This window comes from Trichechus manatus, unplaced genomic scaffold, assembly GCF_000243295.1.
Source record: "Trichechus manatus latirostris isolate Lorelei unplaced genomic scaffold, TriManLat1.0 scaffold00127, whole genome shotgun sequence".
NCBI classification, from domain to species: domain Eukaryota; kingdom Metazoa; phylum Chordata; class Mammalia; order Sirenia; family Trichechidae; genus Trichechus; species Trichechus manatus.
Window position 1 is genome coordinate 1850373 of NW_004444063.1, and position 21056 is coordinate 1871428.

At 40.7% G+C, this 21056-nt stretch overlaps 1 protein-coding gene and 1 pseudogene across 5 annotated transcripts in view; both read left to right on the top strand.

Moving 5' to 3' along the window:
• Window positions 1-14493, top strand: part of LOC105756704 (40S ribosomal protein S4 pseudogene) — a 39865-nt pseudogene extending 25372 nt beyond the window's left edge.
• The window catches only part of TRPC7 (transient receptor potential cation channel subfamily C member 7), a 182335-nt gene that overhangs the window by 35053 nt on the left and 126226 nt on the right, over window positions 1-21056 (top strand). The window lies entirely within an intron of this gene.

Consider the following 21056-nt stretch of genomic DNA (forward strand, 5'->3'; position numbering starts at 1 on the left):
CAAGCCATCTTCATTTCCCATGAATAACTGTAATAGCATAACTGGTCTTCCTGCTTCCACTCTGCTCACCCCTCCCTTGCAATTTATTCTTAACCCAGAGTCAAAGTAATCCTCTTAAAACATAAATCAGACCATGTCATTCCACCTCTTGAAGCCCTCCAATGACTCCCCACCTCTCCAGAGTAAAAGCCAGTCTTGACAAGTACCTATCAGGGCATTTACCATGTCCCCTGCTGCCTCCCCTCATCTCCTCCTTTCCTCCTCCTCACCTACTCTGCTCCAGTAACTGGTCTCCTGGTTGTTCCTCAGAAACACCAGACAGCTCTTCCTCAAAAACATCAGATACTCTTTTCTGGTCTTTTCATTGGCTGACTCTCTACTCAGAACACCCTTTCCTCATATAACAGTCTCCCTTACCTCCTTCATGTCTCTCTTCAAAATCACCTTCTCACAGAGTCCCTGCCTGACCATCTATATAAAATAGCAATTCCCCTTCCAGAGTGCCTGTTCCCTAGTAATATATAAGCTCCATGAGGGTAGGAACTCTATTTTGTTTATGACTGTATCTCAAAGAGTTAGAACAGCATCTAGCGCGGAAGGGGTACTCAATGAACATTTGTCGAATCAATGACTAGCACTCACCACATAATATTAAAATGATTGGCTTGTGTGTCATCTCACACATGGTGAGCAGTGACCACATCTCACTCCTCCCATATCTCCAGGGCTGGGCACAGCTTCTCGCACACAGAGGCCCAATAGTACATGTTGAACTGGGTGGAACGTCTTTGTAAGGATGGATTGTTGAAAATCACTCACGCTTTTAAGCTAGCAGTCTCATACTCTGTTTTCTGCAGCTTACCAGTTGTGTTTATTTGGTAGGAAATATTTTCCCAGGAATTACTACAAGGCTAAATGCAAAGGAACTCATATCTAATTTGCAAAAAATGGAGAAATTCTCATCACACTTCACTGCAGGATCTTCACTGTCTATCTTTTCCTCCAGCCTATTATCTCCTTGTGGACAGAGAAGTCTCAGGCCTCGCTCTCCATTATATCTCCAAGGCTAACACAGTGCTCAGCATATGGTAGATGTTCCATTCATTTTTGTTGATTAAGTGAATAAATTAATGAATAAATGAGGTCTTCCATAAGCCATTCCATGGGCCAAAAGGGCTTAGGTGTGTTTTGTGGATGAAAGTTTTGGAAGGGTCCAGGAAGAGGGAGTCTTTAATTTAGTACTTTGCAGCTATATCATTGTACTTTGGCTCAAACAGGGCAAAGAGACCCAACAAGCATGACTGCTATGAGTGAGTGCACGGTGAATAGCAGTAATTGTGTTGTCCCCTTTGGAATTCAGCTGGCACAAGCAATGCCACCTCATCCTACCAGTCTGTTTCTCTCTGCATCTGAGGAATGAGCTGCAAGGTCCCCCCAGTCACTGCTGTGGAGAAACTGCATGCCCTCTCCTTTCCCACCCATCCTCATAACTTCTCACCATGAAGATAGGGATCCTGGTTGAGGCTGGAGGACCCTTTACAAGCTGGAAGTGACAACTTCCTGGTGGGAGTTATGAGACCAAAAAGGAGGTAGGAGACTAAACAGACTGGCATTTTGATAAGGGGCTCAGGGCCTTGAGAAGCAATAGGACTGGCTCATCCCATTAGTTGTACCAGAAAGTTCTGACTTTCTGATTGTCGACACACCTGCTGGTAACTTAGAGTGTAGGGTAAACTCAGCCCAGCCAGTCTCACCTTCCTGGTCTTCCCCTGGGTGTGGAAACACAGGGCATTGCTTTCTTCTGTTTCAGCGCCTTTGTCTCTTACCAACAGACCTTCATCTTTCTCTTCTTTATCACCAGGAAGGACCTTGAACATCCCCACACACCCTGTTCCTTCAAGACTGTGCTCAGGGTTTGAGAACATGTGCCAGGGCAGTTGGCATTTGTATCAAATGAGTACTTCCCAGTGCTTAAGAGCGTGGGCTTTGGAGGCAGTCATACCTGAGTTCAAATTCCAGCTGCCACTGATGTCTCTGGGCCTCAGTTCCCCAGTCTGTAAAGGAAGAATGATGATAGTATCTACTTCCTAGGTTTGTCATGAGAGTTCAGTGGGCTAAATATGTAAAGCACTCAGCACAGGGCCTGGCACACAGTAAGCACTAAATAAATGATAACTTATAGTAGTACTAATACTAGCAATAACTTTGATAGTAATAACAGTAATAGTCATATGTTTTATTATTATCTCCCATTCCAAGGGGTACAGAAATAAACCAGCCATGCTTAGGCCAACCAGAGATGTGGGGCAGCATAGGAGAGCAGAAGTGCAAGAAGGCAGGGGACAGGTCAGGGGGCTGCTTCTATGTGAGTGAACCAAGGGGTTTCCTGAATGTCCCTCTTTCTCTTCCAACACACACCTCCTAACTGATTTCCTGAGTCGCTGCCTGGCCAAGCTTGGAGCAATCATTCTGCCATGGAGCACTGACCTATGGTTGGTGGAGTGATGTGTGAGTGTGCGAGAGAGTGAGTGAGAGAGAGAGTGTAGAGAGGAAAGAGAGAGCTGGTGAAGGCCCCAGAACCTCCCAGGAAGGCCAGGAGGTGATGAGGTGGGCCCTAGGCTCACATAGGCAGACATGCCTCCCAGTCTTAGTTGGCTGCAGTTTCAGCAGGAAAAGCAGAAAGCTGAGGAGAGGCTCTTTTGGGAGCTAAACAGAAGAGAACCAAACAGCATCTTTAATCTGAATAAGGGTGTGCAGAGAGTGTATAAGAATTCCCCTCTGGATACACAAGTATATGAATGCTTATTATGAAAAATTATGTAAAATATTGAATAATGTGCATAACATATGCACATAACCATGTTATGGTTAAGTTAGCTAATACCCATCACCATCCATACATTGGTAAATATTCTCTCCCCTATGGGCCTTTGCACTTGCTGGTCCCTTGTTCTGGATGTCCTTGCCCTGTTGCCTCTTCTCCCACCACCACCTCCACATCTGCCTCCCCCAGCTAGGTGATACTCATCCTCTTGGAAGCTCCCTGGTATCTGTAACCAAGAGGGCTTGCCCCAGATCACCCCAGGGCACCTACACCATACTGTGGTCCTCACCTGGTTACTTGTCATTCCCTCTAGCAAGACCTTAAGTTCCTCAAGGGCAATGGCTGTACTTTATTCAGCCACTCAAAGGTCTATATTCCCAGTGCCTGACACACAGTGGGTGCTCAAATATATTTGCTGAGTTAATTAATATAATCTTTGAGTTGCTAATGTGGTTCTTTGAAAGACAGACCCTATCCTCTTTAGGCAAGCCTCTGAATCCATCAGAAGGGAGTTGTTAACAAATCAACAAGCAAAGAAATCCGTTACTTCTGGGACATCACAAATGTCATGTTGATGTCCTAAGAGCTCCTCACAATGTTAGTAGCTGCCAATTAAGTAAACCAAAAATCAGGCTGGAAACCCAAGTGGCAACTGAGGTACTGTCAACAACACCTGGCTAAGGGAGTGACGCACAGTCACCTGCAGATTTTGTCCTGCTGCTTGCTCCCCCTACCTGAGGACTCAATGCAGGGTGAAGCTGCGGAACTTAATCCTATGAGGGAATCTGTCAGCTTTGTTAGCTGAGGCCCTGGAAGATCAACCCCCAAATAGTTAAGTTAACCATTTTTATGCTCTCTACTAACCTACAAGGCACAGGTCATGATAATACTAGTTAATACTTGCCATGTACTGTGTTAAACAACTATATAAATAATACATAGATAGTATTATTTAATTTACTCCTTGCAACAACTCTAAAATAGAGAATATTATCACCTCATTATACAATGTAATTAAAACACAGAGGTGATTAAGTTATACCCCCAAAATCACACAGCCAGTATGCAGCAGAGCTGGAATTCCAACCAGGCACTCAGATTCTACAGCACAAGTGTTAATCATTCAGTCATCCTTCCCATGCAAAAACTGATCAGGCCCATGGTGAAAAATTCTGAGATCACCAACGACACACACAAAAAATCATCTCTCCCAAATCCTCAAAACTTATGACACAGAGACCCCTTTGGAAAATGTAAGGAGTAAGTTTGGGATGAATGAAGGAAGACCTCCTGCACAGAGCAGATAATAAACTCAGGGAGGCAGCAGGTTACCACTGGCAGAGTTAGGGAGTTCGATCTTTAAGAGGGTCACTGGGCAGGGAGCCAGCCCTGTCCCACCCCACTCCATCCTGGGGGCAAAACCCTGGACTCTGAGGACCAAGGGGCTGTCTATATTGACCTAGGAAAGCTAAGAAGAGAAATGCTGGATGTCTCATGTATTGGACTTGAATCACCTTCCTTGGATCTGAGTTCCTAAATGGAGATTAAATGCTGAAGGACAGCGGCTTTTTTTGATCCTTTGGAGCATAAGCTTATTGATATGTTGAAGGTTAATGAAATAATTCATTGTATGCATGAAAGCTAAAACATGGATTGAAGCTTTTCAATTTTCATCTGCAATGATGAGCACCAGGCTCAGGCTCTTCCCCAGCATTTCACAGCCATTAATTATTTCAGTGATTCCAGTTACAATTAATAAGAATGCAGCCATGTGTGTTAAATCTTAACATTCAGTTTTCTCATCCATCATCCAAGTAGAGGGATGTGCAGCAAGGAATGGAGTAGGGCAGGATGCAACTTTGAGGTCCTTTCTTAACTGAAAGTACTGAATAGGACCTATGTGCTCAGCACTGTGCTATATGCCCCACCTGCATTTCCCCATCGAATCATCACAACATAATGCAATTACATGTTTTAATCCCTGCTTATGTCAGTCCTATAGGAAGCCACTGTCTCTCATGTAACCCCTGAGAATTCACACTCGAATCCCTACAAGGCTCCTTGTATCCCCCACTCTATCCTCATTCTCCCCTTCCTTCATCTCCAGACACTTTCCACTTCACCCTCTTGAATTCACAGTACCTCAGCAAAATCTCCCATGTCCTTCACCCCTTCTTGCTTCACTTTCTTGCTCTGACTAAATATGGGCTCTTCCTCAGACACAGATGTCCCTGCAGCCCTCTCAAGTGGGGGCTTGTTTTTCTCCCACCACCCTCATACCACTGGGCCTGGAGATGGGTGGTGTCCCCTTGCTGTCCTCGCCATTTGAAGAACATTCTCCTTCTCTCCTCCCTAAGAATGTCCAGCTTTGAATCATACTTAATCAGGCTGTATCACCTACTACCCCTCATTGTTGCAGTCTGTACCAGTGGGTCACTGTGTCCATCATTTCCCCATGATTTCAGTTCCTGATGTTTAAAATTCTGGTACTTTAATATATGTTAAATATATCATCCTTCCATGGACTCCCGTCCTCAGTGAGCTTATCCTCTATCCTGCCTTAGCCATCCATTCCCATAAGTCTACCTGAGCCTATACTCATCATAACCAATAAATGCAACTCCTCCATAATCTAAATTTCACACATCCCACTCTGTGACCACCAGCTCCATTTTTTTTTTCCATCTTCCTCCAGTATCCCCAAACTCTGACAATCTTTTGCCTCTCCCCAGGACCTCCAACTCACTCATCTAACCATCTTTTCACTTTTCCGCACTCCCTGGATGTCCTCTCTTCCCTTCATACAACCCGTAAAACTTTAATTCCATGTACAATAACGCTTTAATTCCATGTACAATATAACCATTGGCTTGCATACACCTTCAACTTCTCTGCCTCTCTCTTCATCTTTTGTACTCACTTGGCAAAAACACAACCCTGGTAAAATCTAACTCTCTACCTATTCCTTGCCAGTTCCCAGAGAGGTGAATGTGGGAGAGAAAAATATTTTACATTTATGGCTATGGACCTCAAGTGCGGTCTTATTACTCTCCATCAATCATATCCTGCCTCTCTAATCCATTCATCCTTACATTCTCCTAAAAAACTACTTGAAACCTCCTCTCCTCAAACTTTCATCACCTCCCTCCCCCATTTTTATCCTCACCTGGTAATTTTTATTCCTATTTACTGAAAAAAATTGAAGCATAGGAAGAAAATGTCTACAGATCCCCACCTCCAATGTACCCACCTACTAGAATCCTCACCCATCTACTCAACTTTCCCTCCTGTTATTATAAATAAACTATATGTGACTTTATCTAACTTCATTTATCCAATTGTTCACTATATCTAATCCCCTCCTACATATACTACTTAACTACTGTACTAATATAATGAACTACTGATATTACATACAATGATAAGCATAATTATCTACTGGAAAATTTCTGTCAGCATGCAACACGTTACGGTTTGTCCCAACAAGAAAGAAAAGAGGGAGGAAAGAAGGGAAACAGGGAGGGAGGGAACAAGATAAAAGAAAGTTTCTCTTGACCCTACTTCTCACATCAGCTACCGACCCAATTCTCTGTTCTCCTTTGCAGTAAACATCCTCAAAAAAAACCTGTCTATATCATTGTCTTCAATCTCTCTCCTCCTGCTCTCTATAAACCCTCTCTATTCTCATCCTCCACTCTTCCAAAGCTGATCCAATGAGGGTGACCAATGACCTCCAAGTTGCTAAATCTAATGGTCAATTCTCAGTGCTCTTCTTATTTGGGGATAATAATACTATCAGCTTTATAGCATAGTTGCGATGATTTAGTTAGATAATAAAATGCTCAGAATGCGTTTATTGTAAGTATATTTGTAATCATTTCTTAAACAAACTCAGCCTACATGTCAAAAGCAGAAATACTTCCCCAGTTTATGGCATGCACCAGTCTGTTGATGTATCCCTGTTTGTATATTTGGAGCTTTTGATAAACATTCCTCCCCCATAACTAAGTCCCTGAAGAGAGGGGAGGGGAAGTGGGTTTGAGGCCCACACTCTTTTATTCTAATTTATAAGGTCTCCATTGAGGAATAAGTGTTAATTATCCCATATTATATGGGTGACTCCAGAGCATCAGTCTGAGAAATTCATTTAACTTTTGACTGACCAGGGTAATGAGCTTCTCTCTCTCTTCTGATTTAAGTTTGTCAGTAGCTTTGATAAAGTTGGAGAGTTGAAGTTTTCAACCAAAGTCAAGTGAAGTAATAATTTCTTGAGATTGATGTTGTCAAAACAATAGCTTCAGTACCAAAAGTTCAGAGTATCAACATACCATGTTTGATGGTTTGGGCTTATCCTCTGTGTTGCAGTCAGAGATACATTTTATCCCTAGCCTCTCTTAAAATTTTCTCTTTATCTTTGGTTTTGGCAAGTTTTATTATAATATGTCTTGGTGACTTTCTTTTGGGATCTACCTTATGTGGGGTTCGATGACCATTTTGGATAAATATCTTCTCATCTTTCAGGATATCAGGGAAGTTTTCTGTCAACAAATCTTCAACAATTTTCTCTGTATTTTCTGTTGTCCCCCCGTCTGGTACTCCAATCACTCATAGGTTATTTCTCTTGCTAAAGTCCCACATAATTCTTAGAGTTTCTTCATTTTTTTTTAAATTCTTTTATCTGATTTCTCCTCAAGTAATTTGGTGTCAACTGCTTTATCTTCAGTCTCACTAATTCTGACTTCTACTGCCTCAATTCTGCTCCTATGACTTTCTACTGAGTGCTCTAATTCTGAAATTTTATTGTTAATCTTCTGGATTTCTGATTTGTCTCTCTATGGATTCTTGCAGCTGTTAAATTTATCATTATGCTCTTGAATAACCTTTCTAAGTTCTGCTACTGCTTTATCTGTGTGTTCTTTGGCAGTTACTGCATTTTGTAGAATTTCCTTCCTAACTTCTTTAAGAGTTGTGTATATTAATCTTCTGTATTCTACCCCTGGTAATTCCAAGAAATTCTCTTCCTCCAGAAAATTTATTGATTCTTTATTTTGGGAGCTTGCTGAAGCCATCATTGTCTGCCTCTTTATGTGATTTAATATTTACTGTTGTCTCCAAGCCATCAATGTTATTATAATTTTTTTTTATTTTATATCTTGTTTTATTTTGTTTTGATATGCCCAAATAGGCTGCTCGTGTGTGCTAGTTTGATTATTAGCAACTTTGAAGCTCTAACATCCAGTCACCAGGTACTTAGATCTGTTACTAAGTGTGTGAACCCAGAAGTCCATTGAATTTTCTTGTACGGATTCAGCTCAGGTGTCCAGGCAGTCGGTCACCAAGTGTGTGTGGTACAGGCTCTCACCTACAGTCCTAGAGAGGCATGAGTGATTGGTGTAGGCACAGGTATCTGGCTGCAGTAGGGGGTCACATACTGAGCAACACAGGGGACTGACGGCTGCCCCTGAGTGTCTGAAAGGAAAGCATGTCACTGTTCCCTAGAGCGAGTAGGTGGGTGAGTTTTGCAGCTGGGCTATGAGCACCCTGCACTGTTTGGGCACCACTTATTCTTGGACCCCTGTAGTAGGTGGCTAGATGGCAAGGGTGGAGCCACCAGTCCTCAAGCCCCTGATGTATACAGGTAAGGAGCCTGCTTAATGGGCAGAGCAGTGTCAAATGTCACAAACCTGCCACTTCACGGCTGAAACACTTGAAGAAAGACTTCAGGTATATACCCTGTTGTACTGTGGTAGTGAGAGCTTATGCTGTTGAAATGGGCCCACAGAAGTCTATGCAGGGGTGAAAGGCATTCTGCAGACTCCTTATCCCTATGCCTAGGCAAAGGAGCTGTGCCAACCCTGAGTTCCTGGCTTACGAGAGCCGGTAACTTATTTTTTCCGTTTGTTAATTTGTTCCCTCTCCAAGGCCGGGAGAATGGTTCAGGATGCCTTAAGGGATCTACTTCCAGCCCAGGTAACTCATCAATTGCTGAAGCCAGCCGGGACCAGTGCAGAGCGGGGAGGGGTGAGGTAAATGGGAGAGGGGTTTTTCCCAAATGGGTTTTTTTTTTTTTTTTTAATCCCCATGCCACATGCGAGTACTTATCTTTAGCCGCTTGAGTGCTGCTTTTCACTGGTTCTGGGTGGCCGACTAGACTCTGCTGGTGGGTCTCTCCCAATGCGGAAAATGCCTCCGGAGTGCAGCTGTTTGCCCGCCTCACTGTACACCCTCAGCTGATTTGGGCTGAAGGGCTGCGGCTCCCACTGGGTCAGGTCTGGCAACTCCTCGCTGCTTCCAAACCGTCTCTCCCTCCCCCCGCCACTCAGTCCAATTCCTCAACTTTGCGTTTGATGTTCAGGGCTCCTAGATAGACATATGCAATCAATTCACTTGTTTTTTCAGGTCTTTGTTGTAAGAGGGACATAGGAAGCGTCTGACTACTCTGCCATCTTGGCCCCGCCTCTACAGAGATACATTTTAAAAAATAAATGAGTTTGTAAGATCTATGGACAAAAAAGAAAAGAAAGAGGAGAAGCTCTGGGCTAGCTGAGAACCAAAGAATCTCAGTTAATATATGTGTTGAGCAGAGCATAGGAAATAAATAGTGGATGAATATTCTAAAAACTGCCCAATATACTGACCAAATAAAAAGGTCTGAGTCAATTAAGAACACACACAGATAGAAAATAAGCACATGAAAAAATGCTCAACATCATTAGCCACTAAAACCCGTGAAAATTCGTTGCCATCAAGTCAATTCTGACTCATTGCGACCATACAGGACAGAGCAGAACTGCCCCGTACGGTTTCCAAGGAGTGGTTAATGGATTCAAACTGCTGACCTTTTGGTTAGCAGTTCAGCTCTTAACCACTTCACCAGCAGGGCTCCTCATTAGCCACCAGGGAACACAAATTAAAACCACAATGTGAAAGCCAGCAAAAAATTTGTTGGCAACAGTTTTTTCCTAGAATAATACTTTTTAAATCTTCAAAGCAATATAAAAGCATGTTCCTGAGCATTGTATCAGTCATCTTAATAAATGTATCTGAGTTAGGTGTTCGTCAACAATCCTTATTGACAGATGACATGCTTGTCTATGTAGAAAATCCTGGGGAATCTACAAAGCACAAATAAGTGAGTTTAGCAAGGTCACAAGACATAAGGTCAACATATAAAAATCAATCATATTTCAATATAATAGTAATGAACAATTAAAACCAAATTGTTTTTAAAATATTTCCAATTGCTCAAAAAAAATACTTAGGTATAAATCTAAAAAAAACAAAAAAATGCAGGACCTGTATGTTAAAAACTATAAAATACTAATGAAGGAAATCAAAGAAGACCTAAATAAATGGAGAGATACACCACGTTCATGAATTGGAAGACTCAACATAGTTAAGAGGTCAATTTTATTTAACATAATTTCAATAAAAAATCTCAGCAGTACGTTTTTAAGAAATGAATAGACTGATTCTAAAATTTATGTAAAAAGGAAAGGAATGTGAATATCCAAAACAATTTGAAAAAGGACAAAGTTGGAGGACTCACAATATTTAATTTAAGACTTAATATAAAGCTGCAAAAACTGAGACAGTGGGTATTAGTAAAATGATAGACACACAGATCAAGGAAACAGAATAGAGAGTCCAGAAATAGGCCCCTAAAATATAGTCAATGATTTTTGACAACAGTGAAAAAGCAATTCAATGGAGAAAGGATAATCTTTTTAAAAACGGAACTAGAACAAATAAATATCATACTTTGTACAAAAATTAACACAGAATGGTCCACAGCGCTAATGTAAAACCTAAACTATAAAACTTCCAGAGGAAAACATAGGAGCAAACATTTGTGACCTTGGGTTAAGAATAGATTTCTTAGCTATGGCACCAAAAGTATGACCATAAAGGAAAAAAATGATAAATTGAACTGATCAAAATTAAAAACTTTTGATCTTTGAAAGACACTGTTAAGATAATGGAAAGATAAGCCACAGACTGAGAAAATATTTGCAAACTTTGTATGTTGAAAAGGAACTGTATCCAGAATATATAAAGAACTCTCAAAACTCAATAATAAGAAAACAAACAACCTAACTTTTAAAAGAAAGTTAGTTAAGAATTTAAATACACATTTCACCAAAGAACATACACAGATGGCAAATAAGCACATGAAAAAATGCTCAACACTATTAGCCATTAGGGAATGCAAATTAAAACCACAACATGATACCACTACACAGAAAATAAAGTGACAATAGCAAATGCTCACAAGGATGTGGAGCACCTGGAACCCTCATAATTTGATGGTATAAATGTAAAATGGTATAACCACTCCAGAAACAGATGGGCAGTTTCTTACAAAGCAATCCCACTTTGAGGTATTTACCTTAAAGAAATACTTATTTTCACATAAAAAGTTGCATGTGAAGGTCTATAGGAGCTTTATTTATAATTGCTTAAAACTGGAAACAACCAAATGTCCTTCAGTGAATGAACATATAAACAAACTGTGCTACATCCATACAATGCAAGTGAAATCAAAAGAAATGAACTATTGATGCATGCAACAACACGGATGAATCTCAGAGGCATTATGCTGAGTGAAAAAAGTCAGTCTCAAAACGTTGCATCCTGTTTATCTCATTTATATGACATTCTGGAAAAGACAAAATTCTAGGGCCTTTTCTTTCCATGCCCAGCATGTGCCTCCTGGTGGCAAGACGCATCGGAGGGTATAACAGCTGCAAAGCAAGCTTTGACTTATGTGTTTGCTCCTCGTCCATCCACTAGGTGCCACAAGATGAAATAATGGCTCCTCTTCATCATTTTCTTAAGGAACAGACTTGAATATGCTCTGAAAGGAGATGAAGTAAAGAAGATCTGCATGCAGCAATTCATTAAGATGGGTACCCGCAGATAAGTAAGGCATTACTGAAGAAGAAGAACAAAGTGGGAGGCCTCACACTACCTGATTTTAGAACCTATTATACTGCCACAGTAGTACTGGTACTGGTACAACAACAGGTACATAGACTAACGGAACAGAATTGAGAATCCACACGTAAATTCACCCACCTATGAGAAACTGATATTTGACAAAGGCCCAAAGTCCATTAAATGGGGAAAAGACAATCTCTGGAACAAATGGTGCTGGCATAACTGGATCTCTATCTGCAAACAAATGAAACAAGACCCATACCTCACACCATGTACAAAAACTAACTCAAAAGGAATAAAAGACCTATATATAAAATCGAAAATGATGAAAATCCTGGAAGAAAAAATAGGGACAATGCTCAGAGCCCTAATACATGGCATAAACAGAATACAAAATATAACTAACAGTGCACAAACACCAGAAGAGAACTAGAAACTGGGAACTCCTAAAAATCCAACACTTATGCTCATCAAAAGACTTCACCAAAAGAGTAAAAAGACAACGTACAGACTGGGAAAAAATTTTGGCTATGACGTATCCAATCAGGGTTTAATCTCTAAAATCTATAAGATACTGCAAAGCCTCAGCAACAAAAATACAAATAACCCAATTAAAAAATGGGCAAAAGATATGAACAGACACTTCACCAAAGAAGACATTCAGGTGGCTAACAGATACATAAGGAAATGCTCACAATCATTAGCCATTAGAGAAATGCAAATCAAAACTACAATAAGATACCATCTCACCCCAACAAGGCTAGCATTAATCCAAAAACACAAAGTAATAGGAGAGACTGGAACACTTATACACTGTTGGTGGGAATGTAAAATGGTACAACCACTTTGGAAATCAATTTGGCACTTCCTTTAAAAGCTAGAAACAAAAGTATCATACGATCCAGCAATCTCACTCCTTGGAGTATATCCTAGACAAATAAGAGCCATCACACGAATACATATATGCACACCCATGTTCACTGCAGCACTGTTCACAATAGCAAACAGATGGAAACAACCTAGGTGACCATCAGCAGACAAATGGATAAACAAATTATGGTATATACACACAATGGAATACTACACAACAATGATGAATCCGCGAAACATCTCACAACATGGAATAATCTGGAAGGCATTATACTCAGTGAAATTAGTCAGTCGCAAAAGGACATATATTGTATAAGACCACTATTATAAGAACTCAAGAAAAGGTTTAAACACAGAAGAAAACATTCTTTGATGGTTACAAGGGTGGGGAAGGAGGGAGAAGGGAATTCACTAATTAGATAGTAGGTAAGAATTATCTTAGGTGAAGGGAAGCACAGCACACAATACAGGGGAAGTCAACACAACTGGACTAAACCAAAAGCTAAGAAGTTTCCTGAACACAACCAAACACTTTGAGGGACAGAGTAACAGGGGCGGGGAACTGGGGACCATGGTTTCAGGGACATCTAGGTCAACTGGCATAACAAAGTTTATTAAGAAAATGTTCTGCATCCTACTTTCCGGAGTGGCGCCTGGGGTCTTAAAAGCTTGCAAGAGGCCATCTAAGATGCATCAATTGGTCCTAACCCACCTGGAGTAAAGGAGAATGAAGAACACCAAAGATACAAAGAAAATATTAGCCCAAGAGACAAAAGGGCCACATAAACCAGAGACTCTATCAGCCTGAGACCAGAAGAACTAGATAGTGCCCAGCTATCACCAATGACCACCCGGACAAGGAACACAACAGAGTCCCTGACGGAACAGGAAAAAGTAGGGTGCAGAACTCAATCCTTGTAAAAAGATCAGACTTAATGGTCTGACTGAGACTAGAGGAACCCCAGAAGACATGGCCCCCAGACTCTCTGTTAACCCAGAACTAAAACCATTCCCAAAGCCAACTCTTCAGACAAAGATTAGACTGGACTATGAAACATAAAATAATACTCGTGAAGAGTGTACTTCTTAGTTCTAGTAGATACACAAGATTAAATGGGCAGCTCATGTCTGGAGGCGGGATGAGAAGGCAGAAAGGGATAGGAGCTGGTTGAATGGACATGGGAAACACGGGGTGGAAGCGTGGGGGTGGGGGGGTATGCTGTCACATTGTGGGAATTGCAGCTAGGGTCACATAGCAGTGTGTGTATGGGTTTTTGTATGAGAAATTAACTTGAACTGTAAACTTCCACCTAAAACACAGTAAAAAATTTAAAAAAGATGGATAGCGAGGTCTGCACTGATATGACCTACTCTGCTGAATTCATGGATGCCATCAGCATTAAAAGACCAGAGAGAACTTCTGTTTAATCTATGATACCAAGAGTCACTTTGCTGTTTATCATATTATGCCTGAGGAGGCCAAGTATAATTCTAGAAAATGCGAAAGCTCTTATAGGCACAAAAGGAATCTCTCATCTGGTGAGTCATGTTTGCACCATTGATTAATCCCCTCATCAAAGTGAACACCACCATTCAGATTGATTTGGAGATGGGCCAGATAATCAATTTCAACAAGTTCAACACTGGTAACCTGTGTATAGTGACTGGAGGTGCAAAAGTGGAAACGATTTGGTGTGACCACCAATTTTGGCTTTTTCCATTCTTTTGATTTGGTTCATGTGAAAGATGCTAATGGAAACAGCTTTGCCATCTGGCTTTCCAACATTTTCATTGTTGGCAAAGGCAACAAACCTTAGATTTCTCTTCCCTGAGGAAAAGGCATGTCTCACAATTGCTAAAGAGAAACAAGAAACTGGCATCCAAATACAGCAGTTGGTGAAGATCTCTGTTGTTGCTGTTGTTGTTGTTAGGTACCTTCAAGTCGGTTCTGACTCATAGCAACCCTACGTACGACAGAAAGAAACATTGCCTGGTCCTGTACCATCCTCACAATCGTTATGCTTGAGCCCACTGTTGCAGCCACTGTGTCAGTCCATGTCATTGAGGGTCTTCCTCTTTTACACTGACCCTCTACCAAGCAAGATGTCCTTCTCCAGGGACTGATCCCTCCTGATAACATGTCCAAAGTATGTGAGACGTAGTCTTGCCATCTTGCTTCTAAGGAGCATCCTGGTTGTACTTCTTCCAAGACAGATTTATTCGTTCTTTTGGCAGTCCATGGTATATTCAATATTCTTGGCCAACACCATAATTCAAAGGTGTCAATTCTTTCATCTTCCTTATTCATTGTCCAGCTTTCACATGCATATGAGGTAACTGAAAACACCATGGCTTGGGTCAGGCACACCCTAATCTTCAAGGTGACATCTTTGCCTTTTAACACTTTAAAGAAGTCTATTTGCAGCAGATTTGCCCAATGCAATGCATCCTTTGATTTCCTGACTGCTGCTTCCATGAGTGTTGATTGTGGATCCAAGTAAAATGAAATCCTTGACAACTTCAATCTTTTCTCCGTTTATCATAATGTTCCTTATTGGTCCATTTGTGTGGATTTTTGTTTTCTTTATGTTGAGGTGTAATTCATACTGAAGGCTGTAGTTTTTTATCTTCATCAGTAAGTGCTTCAAGTCCTCTTCACTTTCAGCAAGCAAGGTTGTGTCATCTGCATAACGCAGGTTGTTAATGAGTCTTCTTCCAATCCTGATGCTTTGTTCTTCCTATAGTCCAGCTTCTCAGATTATTTGCTCAGGATACAGACTGAATAAGGATGGTGAAAGGATACAACTCTGATGCACACCTTTCCTGACTTTAAACCACGCAGAAATTATCTCTAGGCGATACACATGGAGAGCTCTCTGTGACTACAGATAACATACAATGAAAAAAAAAAAACCACTCTAGGGACTGAAAACAGATCAGTGGTTGCTAGGGATTAAGTGTGGGGGTATGGTTTGATTTCAAAAGAACAACATAATTCTATGCATGTGTTAAAGATCATAGAACTATTTGCCAAAAAAATTAATTTTAATGTATATAAATTAAAACTCATACGAAAGTTGATAAAAAATGAAGAAGAAAAGGTAATATAATATAAATTAAAAAGTTAAAAAAGAAAACAGCATTAAAAAAAAGTCAACAAGCTTTCCTAGAGACATGGTACAGTTGTGTAGGATAAGCTTCCTCCTGAGAAATGTGCTCCAGTTTCCTCATCTGTAAAATGGAGTCAATAACAACAAGTCCACAGGAAGATTAAATAAGATCATGAATGCAAAGTGCTTGGCACGGTCGCTGACATATAGTGAGCACTCAACGAAATGTTAGCGTTTGTTGTTTTAAAGCATCTCACATGTGTTAAGTTGAGCTGACTGCAGAGGTGTAAAAGGAGAGATTTCTGGCCTCTAGATATTTATGATCTAGTTGAGGAGAGTCAAATTTACAACTTTTTTAAGGATCTGGAGTTGTTTTAGGAAAGAATGGGGAACTTTCAGCTGGATAACCTTTTATCTGGATAACTACTGTCTTCGCTTATAGAAAACTGAAGCAGATAATTATAAGGTATGCCCTCTACAGAGTTTTGTCTTCTGTTATACTAGTGGGGACCCCTTCGTGTCCTCCTCTGTAGGCTGGAAATTCCCTGAAGACAGAAAACATCCTACTAATTACTATGTCCTTCATAGTACCTAGAACTAAGACTTGAATAGAAAATGAAAAAAAGGAGGACGGAGGAAAGGAATGAGAAAAAGAGATTGTTTCATGCTTATCAATTCATGAAGGATGTGAGACTGATTCCTCTCCAGGTCTGTCTATATGGATTATTTACCAAACCACCCTCTGGTTTTCTTATTGGCTTGTCTCAATCAGACCTTCCATTAAGAACTGTGAACAAACCATCTTTCTCCACCCTTAACTAAGTATGCAGAAGCAGAAAATATGAACCATAATAAGGAGATAAATAAATCAATAAAAACAGACCAAGAACTGACATAGATGTTAGAATTGGCAAACAAGGGCATTAAGACAGTTATTATGGCTGTATTCCATATATTAAAATGTTAAATAGCAGTTTTGGTCAACATGGTGCCTTAGATACACGTACTATATTAACAACCCCCTGACAACAAATACTCAACAAACTAAATTAGACACAAAAAACAACCTCAGATCCCAGAGCATCAAACAGAGAGCTGAAGAAACAGACTGAGCACCGACTGGAAGGAGAAACAGAATGAGGCCAGCAGGAAAACAGAGATTCACAGATCAACTGCACCCTGCCTGGTGGCGCAGAGCCAAATGGTCATTTTGGGACAGCACTAAACAAACACCCAGGAAACCAATCACAAAGAGAGCACGGCTGGTGGCATAGATTCTGTGCAAACGACTCTGAAAAGAAATGACAAGGTGGGCAAGACACAACCAGGGATGGAGCACCCCTGGAAGTGAAGCAATGGAGTGGTATAGCTTTGAAACCAGGGAACTACGGGGGAAGTGCCTCTATAATCTCTGAGATGAAAAAGACACTGGATGGAAATAACAGCAGATTAGCCACTGCAAAAGAAAAAATTAGTGAACTTGAAGCATAGGAATAGAAATTATCCAAAATGAAGCACAGACATAAAAATAAATTTAATAAAAAAGAACACTGTACCAATGACCTGCAAGACAACTTCAAGCAGCCTAACATGTGTAATTAGAGACCACAAAGAAGAGGAGGTAGGAACAAAACCAACTTGAAAAATTAATGGCTGAATTTTTTTCTGAATTTGATAAAAACTATAAACCCAGAGTTTCAGAAGCTCAGTGAGCCACAAGAACAGACACTTCATCAAAGAATACATAGAGATGCCCAACAAACACATGAAAAGATGCTCAACATCACTAGCCACTAGGGAAATGCAAATTAAAACCACAAGGATATACCACTACATACCCAGTAGGATAGCTAAAATTAAAGAGTGATCATACCAAGTTTGGCGAGGATGTGAGGAACTGGAGCTCTCATGTATTGTTGGTAGGAAACTGTAAAATGGTACAATCACTTTGGAAAACAGTTTGGCAGTTTCTTAAAAAGTTGACCAAACACCTACCACGTTACCTAGTCATTCCACTCCTAGATGTTTACTCAAGAGAAATGAAAGCTTATCTCCATACAAAGACTAGTACAAATATTCATAACAGCTTTATTTATAATAGCTCCAAACTGGAAACAACTCAAATGTCCATCCGTGATATGTCCATTAAAGGAATACTACTCAGCAACAAAAAAGCAATGAACTATTGATATATGGTATAACAACATGGGTAAATCTCAAAATAATTACGCTGAGTGAAAAAAGCTATAGAAAAAAAAAAAGAGTACATGCTGTATGATTCCATTTATTTACAACTCTAGAAAATACAAACTAATCTACTGCAACAAAAAGAAGATCAGTGGGGAAGCGGGGCCAAGATGGCGGAGTAGTCAGACACTTCCGGTGGACCCTCTTACAACAAAGCCCTGAAAAAACAAGTGATTCAATTATATATGGCAGTCTGGGAACCCTGAACATCAAAGGCAGAGTTGAGGAACCAGACTGAGTGGCAGGGGGAGGGAGAGATGGTTCGGAAGCAGCGAGGAGTTGCCACTCCAGACCTGGCGAGAGCCTGAGCCCTTCAGGCCTGAGCAGCTCGAGGGTGAGCGGTGAGGCAGGCAAGCAGCGGTGCTCAGGAGGTGCATTTTCCACACTGGGAAAGACCCAGCACCAGAGAGTCTACACCGCCACCCAGAACCAGTGAGAAGCAGCCCTCATCAGCGAAAGGTAAGTACTTGCGTACGGCTTACCTCATGAATCAAAAACACCCCCCTTAGGGAAAAACCTCTCTCCCATTTACCTCCCTGCTCTGCAATGGGTCCCGAACCAGCTATAGCAATTACCAAGTCCCCTGGGGCGGAAGTAGGATCCATCACACACCTGGAGCCATTCTACCTGCCTTGGAGAGTGAACAAATTAACAAACAGAAGAAAAAATAAACTGCCAGCTCCCCTAAGCCAGGGCCCAGGGTAGGCACAGCTCCTTTCCCTATGCAGAGGCATAAGGGATGCATGGACTTTGAGTGCCTTTCCCCCTGCACAGATGTGTGTGGGCCCATCTCAACAGCGTAGGCCCTGATTACTGCAGTACAACAGGGTATATACTGGAACTCTAACTTCAAGTGTTTCAGCTGTGAAGTGGCCGGTTCCTGACAGCTGATACTGCTCTGCCCTTTACGCAGGGTATTCACCTACCCACATCAGCGGCCTGAGGACTGATGGCACCACCCCCACCACCTAGCCACCTGCGATAGGGGCCCATGAATAACAGGTGCCCTCCAGTCCTTAAAGCAAACAGCATTAGGTGCTCCTAGTACAGCTGCAAAACTCACCCACCTACACACTCTAGGGAACAGGGACACGCCTACCTCCTGGACACTCGGGGGCAGCCGTCAGCCCTCTGCCTTGCTCAGAAGGTGTACACCACTGCAACCAGATGCATGTGCCTACAACAATCACCCATGCCCATATATGACTGCAAGTAAGAGCCTACACCATACACTTGGTGGCTATCTACCAGGGCACCTGAGCTGAATCCATAAAGGAGGAGTGGACAGACTCCTGAGCTCACATGCATAATCACAGATCTAAACAGCTGGTGACAGGACATTAGGGCTTCAAAGGGGCCAATAATCAAACTAGCTCATACGAGCAGCCTATTTGGGCATATTAAAACAAAACAAGAGGCTAGGACACAGTAAGCAAACATAAAATAAATAAATATAATAACTTATAGATGGCTTGGAGACAACAGTCATCATCAAATCACATAAAGAGGCAATCCATGATGGCTTCAGCAAGCTCCCAAAATAAAGAATCTAAAAATTTTCCAGAGGAGGAAAATTTCTTGGAATTACCAGAGGCAGAATACAAAAGATTAATATACAAAAGTCTTCAAGAAATTAGGAAGGAAATTAAGCAAAACACAGAACACGCAATAGAGGAAATTAAAAAGATTAGAGAAGAGCATAATGACAAATTTAACAGACTGCAAGAATCCATATACAGAGAGCAATCAGAAATCCAGAAGATAGACAATAAAATTTCAGAATTAGACAACTCAATAGAAAATCATAGGACCAGAATCGAAGCAACAGAATTCAGAATTAGTGAGATTGAAGATAAAGCGCTTGACACCAACTTATTTGAGGAAAAATCAGATAAAATGATTTTAAAAAATGAAGAAACTTCTAGGAATTATGTGGGACTCTATCAAGAGGGATAACCTACGAGTGATTGGAGTACCAGAACAGGGGGGATAATAAAAAATACAGAGACAATTGCTGAAGATTTGTTGGCAGAAAACTTCCCTGATATCATGAAAGGTGACAAGATATCTATCCAAGATGCTCGTCAAACCCCACATAAGGTAGATCCCAAAAGAAAGTCACCAAGACATATTATAGTCAAACTTGCCAAAAACCAAAGATAAAGAGAGAATTTTAAGAGCAGCTAGGGATAAATGAAAAGTCATCTACAAAGGAGAGTCAATAAGAATAAGCTCGGACTACTCAGCAAAAACCATGTAGGCAAGAAGGCAATGAGATGACACATATAAAGTCTTGAAGGAAAAAAACTGCCAGCCAAGAATATATATCCAGCAAAACTGTCTCTCAAATATGATGGCAAAATTAGGACATTTCCAGATAAAGAGAAGTTTAGGGAATTTGCAAAAACCAAACCAAAATTACAAGAAATACTAAAGGGAGTCCTCTGAGTAGAAAATCAGTAACATCAGATAACAACCCAAGACTAGAACACAGGACAGAGCAACCAGATATCAACCCAGATAGGGAAGTCACAAAAGTAAATCAAAGCTAAAACACTGAAAATAGGGGAACAGATGTCAATATGTAAAAGATGAAAACATTAAAACAAAAATGAGGGACTTAAAAAATGTAGACATAGATTTTTCATATGGAGAGGAACTCAAGGTGATATAAACAAATAAAAGACTGGTATAAACTTAGAAAAACAGGGGTAAATATTAAGGTAAGCACAAAGGAAACTAACAATTATACAAGTCAAAATAAAAAACTAGAACAATATGAAGACTCAGCAAACACAAAATCAACAACAATGAAAAGAAAATACATAAAAATGACTCAGCCCAGCAAATTAAGTGGAACAAAGAAACTCTGAATACCACACAAAAAAAGACATCAAAATGACAGCACCAAACTCATACCCATCGATAATTACACTGAATGTAAATGGACTAAATGTACCAATAAAGAGATGGATCATGTTTTTTTATCCAATCTGCCACTCTCTGTCTATATGCTGCCTACAAGAGACACACCTTAGACTTAAAGACACAAACAAACTAAAACT